The following is a 22,438-nucleotide window of genomic DNA, read 5'->3' as shown; positions in this document are numbered from 1 at the left end:
GTAGAATGACTAAGAGGTAATGAAGGCAGGGAGATCCAAGGTGCTGAGCGCTGGAATGCTGAGCCACTGTGCTCCATGCGGTCCCTCCCTCAATTTATTTTGGGCTGTTTCCTCACCTTTAAAACAGAACTACCAGATGAGCAGCTACCTTTTGTTCCTAAAATTTGTCTCTTTATGTAAACAGCCTATTTCCCCAATCAGTTATGTGTGTCCTTCAAGTACAAGGACCACATTTCATGACTTCCCATATTCACTGCCTTTTGACAGTGCTTTGCATATTTCAAGAAGTATAGAATAGTGTCTAAGAAAAACGGCTTGGGTATTATAAACTTAGATTTGAATCCATGAGCTTCTACTTTAACTTACTGTGTGACACTGGGCAACTTATTTAATTCCCTCTGCAGCTGGATTTTTTTTATCTGCAAAGGGTATAGAGTACATTGTAAAGCATAAATAATCTTATACATGCAAAGAGCTTAGCATAATGTCTGGAATGTGTTATTCTTAAAAAAAAAAAAAGGGTAGGAGTTCCCGCTGTGGCAGTGGGTTAAGAAGCTGGCATCACTGCAGCTGTGGCTCAGATTCTGTTCCTGGTCTGGGAACTTCTACATGCCATGGATGTGCCCTCCCCACCTCTGCCCAAGAAAGGTATGCAACATGCTCCTGGCTAGGGATATGTGTGTGTTTATATATATATAGAGAGAGGATATAATAGTGGAAACAACAAAAATCCCTCTAGCCATGAATTTTTTTGGAGGTGGCAGCACATAGATGACAAACAAGCAAAATAAATAATTCTGGACAGACACAAATACTATAAGGAAATAGTATGATGTGGTAAAGAATGGCTGTGAGAAAGGTGAAATGCAGTAAATAAGAGTGGTCAGGGAACACTTCTCTCAGAGGTGACTCTGAGTTAAGAAAAACAGGATGAGAAGGAGACGGCCATGAAACAAGCTTAGGTAACCATGCTTGAGATGAGGAAAGAGCAAGAACAAAGGCTTTGAGATAGAAACAGCTTCAAATGCTCTAAAAGTAGAAAGAAAGTTAATGTTGCTGGAAGGTAGTGAGAGGGGGTTGATACAGAAGATGAGAGTAAGGTATGCAGGAAGTGCTCAGTAAATGGTTAGAATACAGAAACATGTTAATGTAAGTGCTTTAAATGTTTCTAGCCCTGTAGTGATATGCATTTTGTGGGCTTATCTTCATTTTTTTTTTTTACTTTGCATTTTTCTTTCCTCCTTTCAGTCTTGGTCTTCCTGCCCATTGGCTCCCTTAGTTCTGGGAGCTTAGGTTTTCCAATTTCCTTGATAAGATTTCAGTCAAAGAATAAGCTATTTATTGTAGCACTATTCTTGAGAATGAATGAATAAACTGGAATAGTTGAGAGGTAAGGGAAGTGGAGACTGAAAATCTGGAATTTCTTGCAAAAAATCAGTTGGGTGCTTTTCTTGCTTCCTGCCTTAAACCTATACAGTGAAACCCTTTCCAGACACAGACAGCAGGAGACTAAGGGCAGATGCACAGCAGGCAAACTTGTGGGAAAAACACTTTTTTTTTTTTTCCTTCAGGAGCTTAGGATGACATACTGTGGGTCCCTGACCTCTCCCAAGCTGGTGACTGGCAGGTCTTGTTGTCTGGTGTTTCCTGACACACTCTGTTGCCTTTTAATATGAGGGCTAAGATGTCAGGTCAGGGGCTGCCTCAAAAACTGCCAGTGACAGGCACAAGATACAGAAGTGAGACTGGAAGACTGGACGTGAATTTGGAGGATGCAGACTTTGCACCATAGGAAAGGAAGTATAGGCAGGAGTGCATCTATAATGAAAAGCATTAGCAATGGAAAATTGGGATTATGAACTTTGTAGGAAATAAAATCATCATTACCTTCTCTGACATGATAAATGTGGAATTTAGCTTCTTTATATTTCATTTTTCCTTTCTCTACTCTTGCCACTGTTTTATTAATTATTTTTTAAATTTTCCTATTGGTTACTTTAATATTCATAAATTTTTAATAGTATTTTTATTCTTTTCTTTACACTGCTACTATTTCAATATCTTTAGATAATCAAAGGTGGTAACATTTACACTGTCACTACAGTTTAAAAAAAAAAGCACTTATCTGCTTTGACCATTAGTCGCTTCAAGAATTAAAATCTGAATATTTGAACCTATGCCAATTTTAGAATGTTTCAAATTTCAAGGACCAACGGATTATCTTTCCCCTTTTTTAGATCAGTTGCTAAAAACCGTTATTACCTTTAGTTTGTGCATGTCTGCATTGAGACTTTTCACATATTTTCCCTCCATGCAGTTGCCAATTGCTTCTTCCTTTTAAACAAAAAGAAACCATAACTTTTCTTGTTCCTAAGATCATCCAACTTCTTAACCATTGTTAAAAAAAATTGACATTTTTGTTAGACATTCTCCTTGATTGAGAGTCACATAATTTGTACAAATTGCTATAGCAATAACTATCATGGAAATATTTTCAAGTCATTGAAATTTTGGATCCTGTGTGTTGGATGCTCTTCCTCTTTTTTTCTAGAATTCTTCTTCTAATACTTTTTCAGAAAGACTCTGTGGAAGGTAAAATTTCTAATCTTCCCATGTCTGAAAACATCGTCTTTATGAATGATTGATTATTCGTCTGAATGTAGAATTATAGGTTCAAAGTCATTTTGCCCTCGGAATTTTAAAGACACTGTTACATTGTTTTTAGCATTCATTGTTGTTGGTAAAAAATCTTCTGATGTTAACTTGATTTATTATACCTTTGCAGGTAATCTTTTCTTTTCTTCTCATGGAAACTTTCAAGATCTTTTCTTTTTCCTAGGGGTTCTGAATATTCATGATGATGTGCTTAGATGTGATTCATTTTATTCATCAACTTTACCACTTAGTTGGCTTTTTTAGACTTTTCCACTTAGTAATTTTCTTTTATGATGGCTTAAAACTATTTTCTCCTATCTATTTTCTCTTTCTGGAACTTTTATAGTTAGACTTTCTAGACTGATGTTTGTATTTTTTAACTTTTCTTTCATTTTCCATCTCTTTTTCTTTTTTACTTTACTTTCTAGAGGATTTTATTTATTTTTTAAGTTTTATTGAAGTATAGTTAATTTACAAGGTTGTGATAATTTCTGCTGTATAACAAAGTGACCCAGTCACACACAGACACATATCCATTCTCTCTCGGATTCTTTTTCCACATAGATTATCACAGAATACTGACAGATAATCTGGGTAGAGTTCTCTATCTACTACAGCAGTTCCCTGTTGGCTAATCGTTCCATATACCTCAGCGTGCACATGCCAATCCCAAACCCCTAGTCCATCCCTCCTACCCCTGCACCTGTCCCCTTCGGTAACCATAAGTTTTTCAAAGTCTGTGAGCCTGTTCTGTTCTTTTTCTTTTTACTTTACCTTCTAGATTTTATTTTTGCTACCTTTTTAAAAAGTCAGATTAGTTTTCATTTAGTAGTCTCTTACTTTCCACAAACTCTTCTTTGCTCTGCTTCTTTTTCATAATTGAGTATTCATTTTCTTAAATCTCTTTGAAACTATTAATATATCTATTAAATTGTCATCTGTTCCCTGAATTATTGCTGTTTTTTCCAGTTTCAGTTATTTTGCTTGTTCATAGCAGATCTTCTTTATGCTACCCATTCATCTCAAATGTGGTCCTTGTTAGCTATCACTTTTATGACTGAAGGCTAGGTTAATGTATACAGCTAGATCGCATGGACTCTTGTGGTGGACATGTAGGCCTAGCTTCTTAGTAGACTTCCCCCTTGACTGTCAGGCTCCATTCACTTTAGAATGCCTTAGAAGGAAGCTGGTAGTCTGTGACTCAGCCTAGACCTTCACTCTGGGAGAACTAATAACCATTTTGAAATTTCAGGTCTTTCCAGGCATTTCTTTCAATTTCTACAGAATAGGCCTTGGTTTTCAACTTGGGGATAAATGTGATCTCTGAATGTAAAAAGAGCATGTGCCAATTCTGTAAATGTTTAGAAGGAAATCCTTCAATTTATCACCTTGATGTCTACCTCATTTTCTGCTTCCACTCTTGAAACTTACTGATTTGAGCTTAAAATCTTCTGGAAACCCTGCTTAATGAGCAGTTTCTATCTCTTTTATAGCCTTCTGAGCATGTCCTGGGCTTAGCTGCCACCATTCTGGCTTATCATCAGTATGAGCCCAGAAAATTATCACATTTCTGGTAAACTACTTCATCTCATTCCCTCTTCTATTTATTTACCGACATTACAGTTGGATGTGGAAGGATGAGGTAGAGAAACACATGCTCAATTCACTGAGTTGAACAGAACTCAAACTTAGGTCTTCTGATTAGTCTTCTTCCCCTTACACCTAAAACATGGGCATCGTTTTCAGTTCTTTTACTTATTAGGTGTATTCCTTAGGATGCCATTTCACCTCTTTTTATCTCAAATTTCTCAACAATTATATAGGGAGAATGATATTGACCATATATAGTTGTAATATAAATTGGGGAGAATAATATGTCACATAACAGTTTCAATGAGGATGTTTTAAGGGTGTGTAGCGTAGTCTTACTCATAATGTGTAGTCAATAAATGATAACTTAAAGGGTTCAAAGCACACAAGTCAGCTCTATATTTAGTTCATATCTTGGGTATTTAACCAATGATCTTTAATTAATTAATTAATTTATTTATTTATTTTTTGGTCTTTCTGCCTTTTCTAGGGCCGCTCCTGTGGCATATGGAGATTCCCAGGCTAGGGGTCTAATCAGAGCTGTAGCCACCGGCCTATGCCAGAGCCACAGCAGCACGGGATCCGAGCCGTGTCTGCAACCTACACCACAGCTCAAGGCTACTCTTTATTTTAAATTGCAATGGGAACATTTTAATTTTATTTTATAGCTTTATTTACTGTTAGTATTTTTAAATCAGAAGAATTCATTAGCACAAGCTATATATCTTTCTTTGAAAAATTACTAAAAATAGCTGACATGTACCTTATGTGTAAAATATTAATCCCTTGGTATTGTCATTGCTGTAGTTCAGGTTTGATCCCTGGCCCAGGAATTTTCACATGCTGTGGGTGCAGCCAAAAAAGAAAAAAAAAGTCACTTAGAACAAAAAACTGTGCAGATTATCAGATGGGTAATTTGATTTGAAGATTTATATGAATAAGAACCAATATGAAAAAGAAATTTAACGATTTAAGAACTTACTACCAAAAAATAACCTTCACTTAGCTGTTGTAGCCAAGCACTAACATAAATGACTTGTTCAATGAAATCACCAGAAATTTAAGGTATAAAATCATTATTGTATATTTTAGGACAGATTAGTGTTCATATTAGACATTTATTTTCTCTGACAGAATATACTTTGTTCTTATTTTTTTTCTTCCTTAGTAATTAAAAAAAGTATGTCTTTGGATACATAACTTTTTTGAACATTATTTTCCCCATCTATAAAACAAGAAAAGTACTTTCTCTGTAATAGAATTGTTATTTGAATAAAATGAGTCAACATAGGTGATATCTTTGTACTGGGTTCCCTGACAAGGACTGTTCTACCTCATTTAGAAATGGTCATATTCAATGAGGTGATATAAGAAACACTGTGAATTTGAATAAAATAAACTGTCCTCTTGTCATTTAAAATTGAGATAGAATGTAGTTCAAAATTATTCCAGTGAAAGAAAAACATAAAATGAGACATTAGTCAGCTATTTCTGCAAACACAGCAAATTCTTTAGGTAGACAATAATTTATTACAGAATTTTAAACCCTAGCTTTTAAGATACATACTGCACTTAACTTTGAAAAAGTATCACCTTTAGGACCCCCAATACAAAGACTGTATATTTGTGAATGGAGAATAGATGTCCCCCTGATTTATCTTACTTCATGTTCTATTTACTGGTTCTCTTTTTTAAAAAATCAAACAAATTATTTTCTCCACGCAAATACATACATCTTCCTAAGGAAGGTGTGACCTGATTGCCAAGAAGCCTTCCAAGAACAAGACAGACAGATGGAAGACATGTGTCACTATGTAAAGTTTTGGCAAGCTTCTCTGCACATGTCAGCTGCAAAGTAGTGTGGGGGAAGAGAACATTTTCTCGTTTAAGACAGATTTGTCAAATTCTAGATATTCTAGAGAGGATCAGACTGTGTTCTTGGTTCTCTCGTACTTATAATTATGGGTTTGAGCTAGCTGACAGAGATGTTTATGTGAGCAGTGTTTTCTGAGGCCTCAAGTGAGGAAGTTGCCCAAAGATGACTGAAACAGGAATCTAGAGTCTTCTACAGTTATATTATAACAAAAAATAAATCACTTTGTCCCTTTTATTAATTAATTTTATTTTATTTTGGTCATACTTGTGACATGTGGAAGTTCCTGGGCCAGGGATGGAATTCACGCGACAGCGGTAACTAGAGCCACAGCAGTGACAACGTCAATCTTTAACCTGCTCAGTCACCAGGGAACTCTTCTTTGCCCCCTTTAAAAAGTCTTTTTTCCCTTGATCCCACCGCATTAGCAACTAACCTGGAAGTGTGCTCTTCTGTTCATGTCCTATTTGTATGCAAATCATGTTAGTTAAATAATTGCTATATATCTCATTATTCTGCTTACTTTTAATTTATAAAATTCTGTTTCAAAAATCTCTTCCTGCTGCTACATATCCAACCAGCCCATTTCCCTACTGCTACCTAGTACTCTACTGCTGCACAGCATGTAGAAACTGTTCAGTTCTAGGTATGGACACCCGGATTGTCTTCTACTCCTTGCCATTACAGTAACACTGTGGTGAGCTTATATACCCTTTACAGGCTTGCATGAGAAGTGAAGTGTAGGATTTCTGTGTCACAGGAAGGGGTGAATGTAATTTTACAAAATATTGCCAAGATTGCTCTCCAGACAGGCTGCATCAGTCTATGTACCTACCCGCAGGGAGGCAGCCTATAGCCTCACATTCCTGCCAGCACTTGGCATTATGTAGCCTTCTAACTTTTTGCCAGTTTAATAAATGTAAAGTGATATCTCACCATTATTTTAATTTGCATTTCTCTGATTACTAATGAGCTTAAGTGTCTCTTCATGTACTTGTAGGCCTGTTAGGTTTACTTTTTGTGTAAACTGCTGCTTTATAGCTTTGGCCATTTCCTGCTGTGAGTCTTATATTTTTGTTGTATTGCAAGAGATCCTGGTGTATTATAGATTTTATTTCCTTGTCAATTTTAGACATTGCAAAATCCCTCAGTCTGTTATCTTTCCGTTAAGTCTGTCTATAATAATTCCCCCTTAATGGAATTTTAAACATTTTCTGATGTTATTGATCAAAATTTTGCCTTACACTTTATGCTTTTGGGTTTCACTTAAGAAGTTTTGCAATGCCTTGCCACGGAAATATTCTGTTGTTAGCAACTACTACCTTTAAAGTTTTACCTTTCACAGTCAGGTCTTTAACATCTTTATACATGGCACTGGGTAGTGATCCAATTATTATTTTTACCATTCAGTGATCCATGTTTCCACCACTATCAGCCTTTATCATACCTATAAGTGCTTTATATGCATATGTAGGTCTGAGTTCTCTACTTTGTTCCACTGCTTTCCATGTTTGTTTTCCTGTCAATACTATTATGTTTTATTGCCATGGTTGGGTAGTATGTCTCAATATTTGGTTGGGGAAAGTCAACTTCGTCTCCTTTTCATAGGTGACTTCTATTTTTCTACTTAAATGTCAAGTAAGCTATCAAGTTTCTTTTAAAAAATCTATATAGAATTTTGATTGGTTCTGCATTAAATTTATAGGTCCAGGTGATAAGAACTTTTTTTTTTTTTTGACTTTTTATCTTTTTAGGGCCACAGACGGGGCACATGGAGGTTCCCAGGCTAGGGGTCTAATTGGAGCTTTGCTGCCAGCCTATGCCAGGCCATAGCAACACCAGATCTGAGCTGCGTCTGCGACCTACACCACAGCTCACGGCAATGCCAGATCCTTAACCCGCTGAGCAAGGCCAGGGATCAAAACCACAACCTCACGGTTCCTAGTTGGATTCATTTCCACTGCGCCACAACGGGAACTTCGAAAACTGAAATTTTTAATACAGTTATTCCCCTTCAGAGCATGAGATGTGTCTCCATCTATTCAGATCATCTATTTTGTCCTTCATTACAGTTCCAAAATTTCTCAGTAAAGGTTTTTTGTATTCTTGAGTAAGTTAACTACTAGAGAATTTATGGGTTCTGTTGCTATTTTAAATGGTATATTTCTAGTTAAAACTTTTTGTTGGAGCTTGCTGGTATAGAGAAATGCTACTGATTTTTGTACAATGATCTGGTATCCATCAACCTTGCTGAACTTTCTTACCGTTTTCATATTTGTTTGTTGATTTTATTGATAGATAAATGACCATATCATCTACAAATAATGATAATCTCTTCTGATCTTCATCTCATTTTTTTTCCTTATAGAATTAGTCATGGCTTTCAGTAATTATGCTAAATGGCATCAGTGATAGTAAACATTTTTGACTCTAAAGGAACATCCTAAAGAAAAAGTTTTTCCTTTAAGCACTGGGTTGATAGCAGTAAGTTTTACCAAGAGTTTCTTTCTATTTCTAGTATACTGTTAAAAAAATTAGGTGTTATAACTTTGTAAAATGCCTTTTTACATTGATTATAACAATAATATAATTTTTAATCACTTCTTCTATTAGTGCTCTGGATTTTATTGATATATTTTCTGATATAAAAATATTCTTTTATTTTTAAGATATACTCTAGTGAGCCATGATGTATAATTATCTTAATATATTTTAATATTTGCTTAGCCAATATTCCTTTAGGATTCTTGGATCTATGCATAGTTAAAAAGGAACAACTTTTTTTTTTTTTTTGTCTTTTGAGGGCCGTACCTGCAGCATATGGAGGTTCCCAGGCTAGGGGTCCAATTGGAGCTATAGCTGCCGCCTATGCTACAGCCACAGCAACACCAGATCTGAGCCGCGTCTGTGACTTACACTACAGCTCTTGGCAACACCGGATCCTTAATGCACTGAGTGAGGCCAGGGACTGAACCCATAACTTCATGGTTGCTAGTTGGATTCATTTCTGCTGTTCCATGATGGAACTCCCCAGGAACTTTTTTTTTGGTATCATCTCATGTGGTTTGGAATCAAAACCATATAAAATTAGACAGTTTTGGTTCTTTTTTGGTTTTAAGAACTTGTAAAAAATAACTTTTGCTTAAGAATTTGGTAGAATTCATATACAAAACCATGTTTGTAGGGCTAAAGCCTTCTGGGATGTGACTTGACTCAAAATTTTTTTCTGCCTATGGTTGTATTGTTTTTTTGTTTGTTTGTTTGTTTTTGTCTTTTTAGGGCTGCACCCGCAGCATACGGAGGTTCCCAGGCTAAGGGTCGAATCAGAGCTGTAGCCGCCGGCCTACACCACAGCCACAGCAATGCCAGATCTGAGCCACGTCTGTGACCTACACCGCAGCTCATGGCAACGCTGGATCCTTAAGCCACTGAGCGAGGCCAGGGATTGAACCCACAACCTCATGGTTCCTAGTCGGATTCATTTCTGCTGCGCCATGACAGGAACTCCTGTATTCAAATTTTGTATTCTGTCTTGGGGAAAATTTGGCATTTTACATCGTCCATCAGCTTATCCTTTTAGTTCATTTCCTCAAGTTTTCAAAAATATGTTACAGAATAATTAATCATAATTCTGTTTTTTAAAACATTCTTTTGTATCTATTCATTCTGTGTACTGTTTAATTGCCTACTTCTTGTTTATTTGAAAACTTCCTCATTAATTCTTGAATCTCCTTATTTGTTCAAAGAAATTTGGTTTTTCAGTAACTAAATTTTTTAAACTATTTTAAAATATTTTTAGACTTTCAGAAGATTAGCAAAGATAATACAGAAAAATTCCCATATACATTCATCCAGCTTCCTATAACATTTACATATTACATAAAATTGTCAAAACTAATATTAGTACAACACTATTAACTAAACTATAAGTTTTATTCAGATTTCCTCAATTTTTCTACTAATGTTCTGTTTCTCTTCTGAGAGCCAAAATAGGATACCATATTTTATAGGCTGAATCATGTTTCCTCCAAATTCATTTGAAGATGTCCTAGCTCTTAGTACCTCTAAGTGTGACTATATTTTGAGACACGATCTTTAAAGAGGTAATTAAGTTAAAATAAGGATTTAGAATGGGCCTTAATCCAGTACATTATCATAAGAAGAAATCAGGGCGCAGGACATACAAAGAGGAGACCATGAGAAGAAATAGAGAGATGGCCATCTACAAGCCAAGGAGAGAGGCCTCAGAAGAAACCTAGCCTAATGACATCATAATTTTGGGCTTTTAGATTCCAGAATTATGAGAAAATAAATTTCTTTTGTTTAAAACACCCAGTCTTGGTACTTTGGCAACCCTAGCAAACTACTATATCACGTCCAATCTGTGATAGTTTCATAGTCTTTCCTTGCTTTTAAATGATATTATCATATGTTATTAACCATCAGTTGACACTTTTGAAGAATACTGGTAAGGTATTTGTTGAATATCTCTCGATTTGGATTTGTCTGATGGTTCTCATGATTAGACTGAAGTTATGGACTTTTGGGAAGAATACAGCAGAGAGGAAACACGCCTCTCACTGCATCATACCAGAATACATAGTATCAATATGTATTATTGGTAATGCCTTCATCCTTGGTTACTGTGGTGTATGTCAAGTTTCTCCACTCTACAGTTACTATTTTTGCCTTTCTCTATTTTATTCTAAATAATTCACTAAGTTAGGCTCACACTCAAGGGAAGGTGAATTAACTTCTCCCTGGAGGAGGAGCATCAAAGAATTCTGGACATATGTTAAGACCACTACAGTAATGAATAAATGTTTGGGGGGAAATGCTTTGAGCTTATTCAGATATCCTGTTTCTTAAGGTTTTTCCCATTAATTTTAGGATTTATCAGCAGGTCTTGCCTGCAACAATTATTAGTGTGGTATTCTAATAATAATTTTTTTATTTCCCTTGTTCCTTCTAAATTTATGGGTTGAAATTATTTTGTAACAAAGAGTTATCTCCTCTTCCTCATTTATTTGCTTAGTCATTTATTTATGAGTATGGATTTAAGAATGCTTATTTTGGGGGTTGAATACAATATCATCATTATTTATTTCACTGCTTAAACTGCTCCAACTCTCACAATTGGGAACTCTTTTAAGTTGGCTCGTGTGTTCTTTGACATGCCCTTGTTTTGTTTTCTGAAAATGATGCTTTAGGTGTAACCTGTATTTTCCCTGCCCCAGGAGAATTTCTCTAAACCTTGCTATAGAATTTTTTTACTTGTAGTGTGTTCACTGCCAGTCAAATTTATCCATTCATTTCTTTTTCAACCTGAGGGTTATTTAGGGATTTATTTTTATTTTCCAGACATGTGAGATGTATTTAAGCTATCATTTTAAGAAACTTAATTTATAATTTAATATACTATGACTTAAGGAAATAATGTATATGATACTGATCCTTTGGAATCTGAGGCTCCCTCTGAAATTTTATCTCTGGTTTATTTTTGGCAAATAGTTGGTAAATACTATGTACATGTTAAAACAAAGTGAATTATTTACCACAGGAAGAGCTGAATATATACCTAAGCAGCTTAAGTAATTATAATTATAATGTAATAATTATAATGTTGAGATATTTGCTAAATGCTTCTTTCTGTTCGATCCCATCAGTTTCTCAGAGAGGTATGTCAGAATTTCCAGCTACAACTGTTTTACTATTTCTCTCATGTCAATTGTTGATAAAAACACACACAAGCACACACATATGCACTTGGGGCATATATGTTTTTGGTGGCTACATCCTCTTAACTCACTGTTTCTTTTCTTAATATACAGTGTCTATATTGGTTAGATGTTCCAGTTACCTATTTCTGCATAACAAATTACTGAAAAACATAGGGGCATAAAACAAGCATTTTATTTTTCTCACAGTTCTGTGGATCACAAACCTGGGAAGGGTTTTGCTAAGCAGTTTGTTTCTAATGTATGTAGTATCAGCTGGGGCTTAAAGATCCACCTCTAAGATGGGTACTTTTACAAAAAATTTTTTTAAAGAATATATCTCTTTGATTTTTTAAAAACTCAGTGAGTTTTATTACAATTACAGTTGTACAACCATCATCACAACCCAATTTTAAAACAGTTCTGTCCCAAACCCCTAGCCCATTCCTCTGTGTCTCCCTCCCAACCTATCTCCTTTGGTAACCATAGGTTTTTCAAAGTCTGTGAGTCAGTTTCTGTCCTGTAAAGAAGTTCATTGTATCCCTTTTTAAGATTCCACATATAAGTGATAGCATTTGACATCTGTGTCTCATTATCTAACTTCACTTAGCATGATAATTTCTAGGTCCATCCACGTTGCTGCAAATGCCATTATTTTATTCCTTTTTATGGCTGAATAATATTCCATTAGGAACCCCCCCAAACTCATTCTATGAGGCCACCATCACCCTGATACCAAAACTAGACAGAGATACCACAAAAAAGAAAATTATAGGCCAATATCACTGATGAACATAGATGCAAAAATGCTCAACAAAATACTAGCAAACTAAATTCAGCAATATGTTAAAAGGATCGCATACCATGATCAAGAGGGATTTATTCCAGGGATGCAAGGATTTTTCAGTATCTGCAAATCAATCAGTGTAATACACATTATCAAACTGAAGAATAAAAACCACATGATCCTCTCAATAGATGCAAAAAAAGCTTTTGACAATGTCCAGCGCCCATTTCTGGTAAAAACCCTCCAGGAAGTGGGCATAGAGGGAACCCACCTCGACATAATAAAGGTCATATATGACAAACTCAGAGCTAACATCATACTCAATGGTGAAAAGCTGAAAGAATTCCTGCTGAGATCAGGAACAAGACAAGGATGTCTGCTCTCACCACTACTATTCAACATAGTTTTTAAAAATTTTTGATCCTATTTTTTTCCATTTTTAAAAAATTAAAAGTATAGTTGTGTCAATAGATGGCTTCCTTACTCATATATCTGGCAACTGGGCTGAGATGTTTGGAATAGCCGGGGGAATATATGGGCACTGGTCAGTAAACTCTCCTTCTACATTTATTCCATCTGGCATTTTGCATTTACTCACAGCAGGATAATCTCAGAGTATTTGTGATTCTTATATGCAAAATACACTTACCACTCTCAAGCCCTCCACCCCCAAAGTCTCATGTCATTGTGATACTGTCTAAAGTCAGGATTTAGCTATCTGAATGAGATCCAGATGAGCATGAGTACTATGTGTATGGTTCCTCAAGAATAGTACCTCTCAGTTTGAAAACCTGTAAGGAAATATTATCTATCCTCTCGCACTAATAGCCCTGCAACATCCAAATGTGATAAAGAGATAGGACAACTACAGTAATACTTTAAAAAAGAAGGGGAACGAGATACACATAGCAGTTACTAGTCTACAGCAATTCCTAGATTCACTTCAACACACATCGCCAATTTTTTTATTAGGACCAATTCTGCTCCCTCGGAAAATTCTCTGAAGATCCTGGTTTTACCCTCTGGGCTCCTGATTCTGTCTTCTGAGCTATCCTTCCTTTTTCCCTAAGAAGCTGACATGTTTGCAACTAAGTGGCCTTCTCAGCCTGCTTCTTGGCCACATAAGGGTGTGGGTGGGGAGGTGTCTTAAAATGTTGTACTATCTCTTCACCTTTTAATTCAAGATGACAGTGCTCCAAACCTATGCTATTCATTGAAAAATGTTGTGGGTTTTCTATGAATCTTACTGAATTTCATTCTATTAGACAGAAGCTACATTTACAAATTTTCTACCTTGGGCCCTGTGGTTTATGTGCAATAAAGCCTTGAGAATCTTATAATCCCTATTGTTTAACAAGAAGGTCTATGAGGCATCCCCATAAGATCATTAGAAGTCCTTTAGTCTAGCTGAAAGCCTCTATGAAACATTGCCTTAGATCTTCCTGAGGTCTTAACAAAGGATTTTCCAGACCCACCCTGAGGTAGTTCTTTGCTCTGAAGTCATTTCTATTCTGAGAATTGTTTTGCTAGAAGAGACTGGGGATGTGCAACAGTTTTATTTTCAAATCATGGCTCTTTAATATTTCCTCAAGTTTTCACTCAAAAAATAAGCAGCTCTATAACAGCACTAACACAAAATGAATAGACAAAGATGGTATATACATACAATGTAATATTATTCCATTAAAAAAGAAAGAAATTCTGACACAAGATACAATATGGTTGAAACTTGAGGACATTATACTAAGTGAAATAAAGCAGCCATAAGGAGACATATATTTTATGATTCCACTTATATGAGATACCTAGAACAGTCAAAGTCTTAGAGATAGAAGTTAGAATTGTGATTCCAATTTAGGGGCTGGGGAGAGTAGGAGGATGGGAAATTGTCATTTAGTGAGTATAGAATTGTGGTTTTGCAAGATGAAAAAGGTACTAGATTGGCTGCACAACAACATGAAATATCGCTATTGGAACAATACATTTAAAAACGGTTAAGATGGTAAATTTTGTTATATATATTTTACCAAAATTAAAAAATTTTAAAAGCACAAACCAAAACAGTTCTTTTTAGTCCATAATTTTCTTTGTTTTCTATCATAGTCTGCTAGAAAATGCCAGGTAATACTCTCTGCATTTTATTCAGAAACTTCCTTAGCCAGATCCAAAAGTTCATTTGTTCATAGGTGACAGTGTTGCCAAACTTTCCAACTACTATGTAATAAAGCTTGCTTTTACTTCTGTCTTCAATACCATTTCTATATTGTCCTTTAAGACTCACCAACATATTCCCATTTTTATTAACCATCTCTTTGAGGCCCTTCCAGCTCCTACCTCTGCCTGGTCCCAAAGCCAATGTCACATGTTATAAGCTTTTGTTATGTAAGAAACCCACTGCTGGGCACCAAATTCTGTTCTGGTTATCTACGGTTAGGAGTAAATGACTGATGGCAGTTGGTCTACCAGCATCTGTTTTTATCAACTCTTTATTTTGACAGAACTTCTGCTCTGATTCTCCATCAATGTTGACTGTAAGGGCTGTTGCTGCTAATTTTTTTGCAGCAATGGAGAAAGAAATTATTGTCCAAGGTAACATGGTAAGGAAACAAAACCTGAATTTCGAAACTTTCCTTCAACCTATCCAATTTTTCTTTCCAGTCATTCATTCATGATTGCTCATGATTGTTTTCAGTTTGCTTTGCTTTTTTCTCTCTCTTTCCTTTTTTTGATCATAGTTATTTTAGCTACTATTTGCATCTCTCTAGCAACTGCAGTCTTTTCAGGGTAAATTTTGGGTGTGGGCTGATTTAGGAGCTGACTGAAAATATTACAAAGACATGGTCTTGGAAATTTAAATCTGGTGGGAAACACAAATCATTAAAAATCAAAGATTACAATAAAGCATGCTAGTAATATGAAGAAAATAAGTACAGTGTATTATGGGGAGAATAGAGAACTAGTTTCTAAGTGAGACTTGGGGTTCATGGAAGGCTTTAGAAAGGAGCCAGGTAGAAGCTATGATAGGTTAAAATGCGGCTTAAGCAAAGGGACTTCAGACATAAAGGCATCTATAAGAGAATGATTTTCTGAGACAACCAGTTATTTAGGACTCCACATGTAATTCTTAATTGTCTGGAACAATGAATGTATTCAAGAGAGTGGGTGGAGAAGTTAGAAGTACCAGGGACCTAAATATAATGTTATACCAAAGAGCTTTAATTTTATTCTATACCAAAGTGGGAAATATTTTTAAGCATGGAATTGTGAGGATCATATTTACAGGTTTAAAGATTAAACAGAAAGCAGTGTTTTATGCTTAAACTCTAGGCCCCTTGCTTGTATGGGAACTACTTTCTAAAGTCCTAGAAAGGACACTGATGAGTTTTGTGGTCAACTACTTTTGTAAAATTTAAAAAAGTAAGATATTACTGAATGGTTCTTTCTTTATAAATTGTCTCCATTACATTCTCCCTAGACTGTGGCATTTCTGGAAATTGGTTAAGGGGAAATTCCGGATTCTTCAGCAATATATATTAAAGTAGTGTGTAGTCACTTTGGTCTATAGCTAAGTTATCGCTAGATGTCCTGGTATGGAAAAGCTTTCTGGTAATAATATGACTACCCACCCAGCTGTTGTAACATAAAGAAGTAGAGCTAAGGTCATACTGTGATATAAATGTATACTCATGATAATGTATTTGTTTCTTAAAGAAAGGCTCTAAAACACATAAACGTCAGGGCCTACAAACTGAGATCTTTACCTGAAGCAATGCCAGATAGGACCAAATTACTACACTACTATAAAATTTTTTTTTAGTTTCCTGAGAGATGAAAGCCTGAATCAAACGGAAATTGCGGAAACTGAGGGGAAGGGTCAAACAGGGAGTGAATCTAACGAATGTGGCAACTATTTTGATTTAGGGGCGAGTTTCAGAACAAAAAGGTTATCGACCGACAACCGGAAGGACGGAAGCCCATTCATGGAGAGAGAACATTAGGGAAATTCCAAGTTGGGTGGAGAGGAATCCCGTTTGGAGCTCATGCCTTCTCAGATGTGAGAGAGCCCAGAGGAGGAAAATACTAATGTCCGGTTGGTTAAGCAGCGAAAGGTTTGGGGGATGTTATCTGATATGTTTTCCATAATCTGGAGGGCACTCACCAGGCTCTTCTCGGCCCGCGTCTTCCGGTCCTCAAGCGGCAAACCAGCAACCACTTTTCCACGCCTCAGAGTTTCCCAGAGGCGCCTGCTCGCCGGATGTGGGAGCAGCACTTCCGCCCCAGAGGCGCGTGCTCAGGGGACGCAGGGCGCAGGCGCGGCGACGCCTCCACGGGCCCAATATCTGCTGGTATGTGTGCGTTGCAGTCTTCGCGTCGGCTTGTTTTTCGCCACCAAGAGAGCGCTCACTTCCCACTTAATCCCCCAAACAGCCTCCACTTCCCCCGTAGGAAGTCACGGTGCTTTCCAGAGGGCTTTGTAGGTCTCCAGGCGCTGAGGCACAGGCACTAATGAAGATGAGTCAGCGCCGATTTCCCAGCTGGTAAATGCACACATCATTACCTTTGGTGGTTTTTCACAAAGCCCAGAGGGCTTCGTAAGCTGAGTTTCAGGTCTGTGGTTACTTTTTGGTTCCCCCATATGAACCAGGAGTTAAAGGAGAAAACGCTTAGCGATTAAGATAGCAATTTCTTAAGCCGTGTTTCTGAGGGAAGGGAGCAGAGTAATTGGCTTCTCGTGGAATCCCAAATTAACCCAGGTTCCTGAGGGAGCTCTGGAGGGTTTTGAGATTTCCACTAACTTGCACTAAACTTTTTCAGTGTAGCAGGATAGTTGAGGAAAACATGACTTTGCTAGTATAGTTGTGGGATAAATAGAAATGAATATTTTTATTAGTTTCATACTTACAAAGTCATTCTTTTATTTATTTTTCTTTTTGTGGCCTCACTTGCGGCATAAGGAGGTTCCTGGTTTAGGGGTTGAATCAGAACTGCAGCTGCCTGCCTATTGCCACAGCCCCAGAAACTTGGGATCCCAGTTGCATCAAAGATCTATGCAACAAAACCAGATCCTTAAACTATTGGTGGAGGCCAGGGATTGAACCTGCATGCTCATGGACAGTATGTCAGCTTCTTCACCCGCTGAGCCACAATGGAAACTCCAAATTCATTCTTTTTAAAATATTTATTGAAGTATAGTGGATTTACAATGTGTTGATTTCTGCTATATAGCACAGTGATTCAGTTATACATATTTATATGTACTTTTTCATATTTTTTCCATTATGGTTTATCACAGGATATTGAATATAGTTTCCTGTGCTGTACATCAGGACCTTACTGTTTTTCCATCCTGTATATAATAGTTTGCATATACTCTCAATCCATCCCTTCCCCTCACCTCCTTGGCAACCATAAGTCTGTTCTCTATGTCTGTGAGTCTGTTTCAGTTTTGTAGATAAGTTCATTTGTGTCATATTTTATCTTTTAAAAAATTTTATTGAAGTGTGGTTGATTTACAGTGTTAAGTTTTGCTGTACAGCAATGTGATTCAGTTTTACATGTATATTATTTTTCATATTCTTTTCCATTATAGTTTATCACAAGATATTGAATATAATTCATAAATAAGTTCATTTGTGTCATATTTTAGATTCCACATATAAGTATATCATATACTATTAGTTTTTCTGACTTATCGTGATAATCTCTAGATCCATCCATGTTGCTGCAAATGACATTATTTTGTTCTTTTCTTGGCTGAGTAATATTCCATTGAATATATGTACTATATCTTCTTTATCCGTTCATTTGTGGGTGGATGTTTAAGTTGTTTCCATGTCTTGGCTGTTGTAAATAGTGCTGCAGTGAACAGTGGGGTGCATTTATCTTTTTGAATTATAGTTTTGTCTGGATATATGCCCAGGAGTGGGATTGCTGAATCATATGGCAACTCTAATTTTAGTTTTTTGAGGTACCTTAATACTGTTTTCCATAGTGGTTTCACTAATTTACATTCCCACCAACAGTGTAGGAGGGTTGCCTTTTCTCTACACCCTCTCCAATGTTTATTTGTGGAATTTTTTTTTTTTTTTTTGGTCTTTTTAGGGCCACACCCACGGCATATAGAGGTTCCCAGGCTAGGGGTCCAATCAGAGCTGTAGCTGCCGGCCTATGGCAGAGCCATGGCAACATGGGATCCGAGCCACGTCTGTGACCTACACCACAGCTCACAGCAATGCTGGATCCTTAACCCACTGAGTGAGGCCAGGGATAGAACCCGCAACTTCACGGTTCCTAGTCGTTATTTGTTTCTACTGTGCCACCGTGGGAACTCCTATTTGTGGAATTTTTAATGATGGCCACCTCCCAATGAGGTGGCACCTCATTTCAGTTTTGATTTGAATTTCTCTAATAATTAGCAATGTTGAGCATCTTTTCATGTGCCTATTGGCTATTTGTATTTCTTCTTTGGAGAAATGTCTATTTTGGTTTTCTGCCTATTTTTGATTGGGTTGTTTGGTGGCTTCTGTTGTTGTTGAGTTGTATGAACTGTTTGTATATTTTGGAAATTAAGCCTTTGTCAGTCACGTCATTTGCAAATATTTTCTCCCAGTCTATAGGTTGTCCTTTCATTTTGTTTATGGTTTCCTTTGCTGTACAAAAGTGTGTAAATTTGATTATGTCCCATTTGTTTATTTTTGCTTTTAACAAATACATTCTTAATAAGACGTTTAAGAGGAATGCCAAAATGTAGCAGGCAGTAGTAGTCATGTGGGAAATATTATGTTGTTGAGGAGGGTGGCTGGTACCTTCCAGTGTGAATACAAATCTGCTGTGATTATACCATGAACTGTTAAGTTAGTAATCTCATTTCAGTGAGGCTTATCTTGACCACCATTTAAAAAAACTTTTAACCTCATCTACTCCCATCCATCCTCCTTACCTGCTTGAAGTTTGTTGTTTTTTTTTCCTCCATGGCATGTTTTAGTGTGGAATACGTGGTATAATTTATTTGTTATAGCCATGGTTTATTATTTGTGTGTCCCACACTAGAGTTAAGCTCCATGAAGGCAGGATTTTTTTTTTTTCTGGCTTATTAATGTATTTCAAAAGCCAAGAACAATTTTGGCCCATAGTTAGTGCTTAATAAGTATTGAATGATTGGAAAACTGAATGTATTACTTTCCAAAGACCGTAAGTAGAGCCTAGAGTGGGCTTGCATGATTGTCATGACCTATATGGAACAAAGTATTATGCGAAGTCCTGGTTGGTAAGGCAGTCAACAAGTCAACCAATGTTTATGAAATACCCAAGTGATAACTTTCCACATTCCCTTATTTTAGCATCCAATCTCCATGAAACGTCTGATACTTTTTTTTTTTTTCCATTTTTGGCTACCATGAGGCATATTGAGTGCCTGGCCTAGGGATCAGATATGAGGCATGGTTGTGACCTAAGCTGCAGCTGTGGCAAAACCAGATCCTTAACCCACTGTGTCAGGCTGGGGATTTGACCTACTTTCTAGCGCTTCTAAGTGGCCCCAATCCCATTGTGTCACAGTGGAAACTCCAACATCGAATACTTTTAAAGCTGTCTTTAACCTTTTGAGATTCTTTGGATGGGACCTATGTGGTTCCATCTTCATGGCATCTCTTATTTCTATTTGTTGAAAGAGTAAAGGAGTTAACTGGGTTAAGGTATTAGGTTACTTGGGAGTTCAGTTATTTATCACATGAATAGTATTTTTTAAAATGAATTAGGGTCCACAATGGTAGTATTTTGCAAACTGGGGCTATTTCTGTGAAGGATTTACAAGTCGTTTTGTTTTGTTTTTTTGGCTGCACTGATGGCATTTGGAAGTTCCTGGGCTAGGGATTGAACCTGGGCCATAGCAGGGACCTGAGCCACAGCAGTGGCAATACTGGGTCCTTAACCCACTGTGCCACAAGAGAACTCTGATTTATAAATTTTATTGTTGGAGTTCCCATTGTGGCTCAGCCGTTAATGAATCTTACTAGCATCCATGTGGATGCAGATTCATTTCCTGGTCTCGCTCAGAGCGTTAAGGATCCGGCATTGCCTTGAGCTGTGGTGTAGGTTGCAGACACAGCTCGGATCCTGCATTGCTGTGGCTGTGGCGTAGGCCAGTGGCTACAGCTCCGATTCGACCCCTAGCCTGGGAACCTCCTTATGGTGAGGGTACAGCCCTAAAAGCAACAACAACAAAAAAAAAGCAAAAAAAAAAAATTTATTATGATAAATTTTTGGATTTTCCTTGCATTGATCCTCTGAAGAATGAATGTACACATATTCTGGGTTGTCTGGTTAACCACATACTGAGGAGTGTTTCCGTGTGCTCTTTTTGTGTGTGTGTGTGTGTGTGTGTGTGTGTGTCTTTTTGGAGCATGTTAGCACTATGTAGTGGAGTAACATACTTTGTCACAGAGGCAACCTTAAAAAAGTAAATGAAGCCCAAATGACATTAAGCCACTCTGTCAGAGATTTCACAGTAGTTTAAAAGGAGAAGAGAGATGAGAAAAATGAGTCATAACATGTTGGTAAAATAGGCTTGCTGAATTAGCAGTTGGTACTGTATTCCTGTTCTGAGAGATGATTTAGTTTGGCAAAACATAATCATTGATAAATTTGAATTAATATTTTAAATTTAAAATCTGTTTTATATTTCTGTTACATTTTTGGGGGTTATTTTATGTGTGTGTGTGTTTTGTATCTAGAAGAACTACAGTGTAAGAATTTAAGGAGTTTCCGTTGTGGCTCAGCAGGTTGAGAACCTGACATGGTGTCCGTGAGGATGTGAGTTCGATCCCTGGCCTCGCTCAGTGGGTTATGGATCTGGCGTTGCTGCACGCTGCAGCATAGTTTGCAGATGTAGCTTGGATCTGGTGTTGCTGTGGCTGGGGTATAGCCCGGCAGCTGCAACTCTGATTTGACCCCTAGCCCAGAAAATTCCACATGCCTCACATGTGGCTGTAAAAAAAAAAAAAAAAAATGAATTTGAGCCTACCGTTATATTTATACATATTTAATAATAATCATAATGAAAATAGTTCAAGTTGGGGAAAGGAACTTTGAAAATGTGTTATATTTAGTGAGTTTTCATGGAATGTTTATGCTTTATTCAAGTTTGTGAAAAAAAAAAAAAAAAGAAAGAAAAAACATTATAGAGCCTTGGGCTTCAGGGTCCAGTCCACAGAATATTTATTTTAGTTAAGTCCCCATGCAGTAGTTCATTGTAGGACAAGTATGTCTGTTGCTTTTGCTGCTAGGGGTACTGATGTAGTGAAAAATATAAGAGAGAGAGAGAGAGAGAGAGATCTTAGGAAAATGATGGGAGATTGGATGGTAAAAATGGAGGGATTTTAAAGTTGGAGCTTTCTTTGCAGTTTTGCTTTTGGCTCTGAATTTGTTAAGTTCTGTTTTTTAGTGACTTTGCAGAAAGGTAAGTGAAATGCAGTATTTTTGTTTCTAAATTAAAAAGAATAAACCCTATTTAGGATTTCTGGAGATGGTGCAAATCTCTGTTCATTGTGGAACAATGGAAGACCTAAAGAACCTTTTAAAGTCATTGAGATAGAAGAGGAAAGAGATGCTTATTTTCTAATATTGCCTTCCCCCTTAACACATTTCCCACCTCCCATGCCCCAACCTCCCCATCCCTGGCCTTGCGTTGAGAAATAGTTGTAGAAATTAGTGAGATAAGGGCTTATTTTTTTTTCTTTTTCTTTTTACTTACATAGAGGTATGTGCTAGATATTATACAGGGAGCTGAAACAGTCAACAGTACAGAGTTCTTGCCTT

At 36.8% G+C, this 22,438-nt stretch overlaps 1 protein-coding gene and 1 long non-coding RNA gene across 3 annotated transcripts in view; one reads left to right on the top strand and one right to left on the bottom strand.

Moving 5' to 3' along the window:
• The window catches only part of LOC102166141, a 124,100-nt gene extending 107,134 nt beyond the window's left edge, over positions 1–16,966 (bottom strand). The window contains exon 1 of the long non-coding RNA XR_002336362.1: positions 16,782–16,966. This is a non-coding gene — a long non-coding RNA (uncharacterized LOC102166141). The remainder of the gene's footprint in view (positions 1–16,781) is intronic.
• The window catches only part of GPR158 (G protein-coupled receptor 158), a 340,437-nt gene that overhangs the window by 11,683 nt on the left and 306,316 nt on the right, over positions 1–22,438 (top strand). The window lies entirely within an intron of this gene.

The sequence above is a fragment of the Sus scrofa genome, chromosome 10, assembly GCF_000003025.6.
Source record: "Sus scrofa isolate TJ Tabasco breed Duroc chromosome 10, Sscrofa11.1, whole genome shotgun sequence".
In the NCBI taxonomy this organism is placed as follows: domain Eukaryota; kingdom Metazoa; phylum Chordata; class Mammalia; order Artiodactyla; family Suidae; genus Sus; species Sus scrofa.
This window is presented reverse-complemented; position numbering and strand designations above follow the sequence as displayed.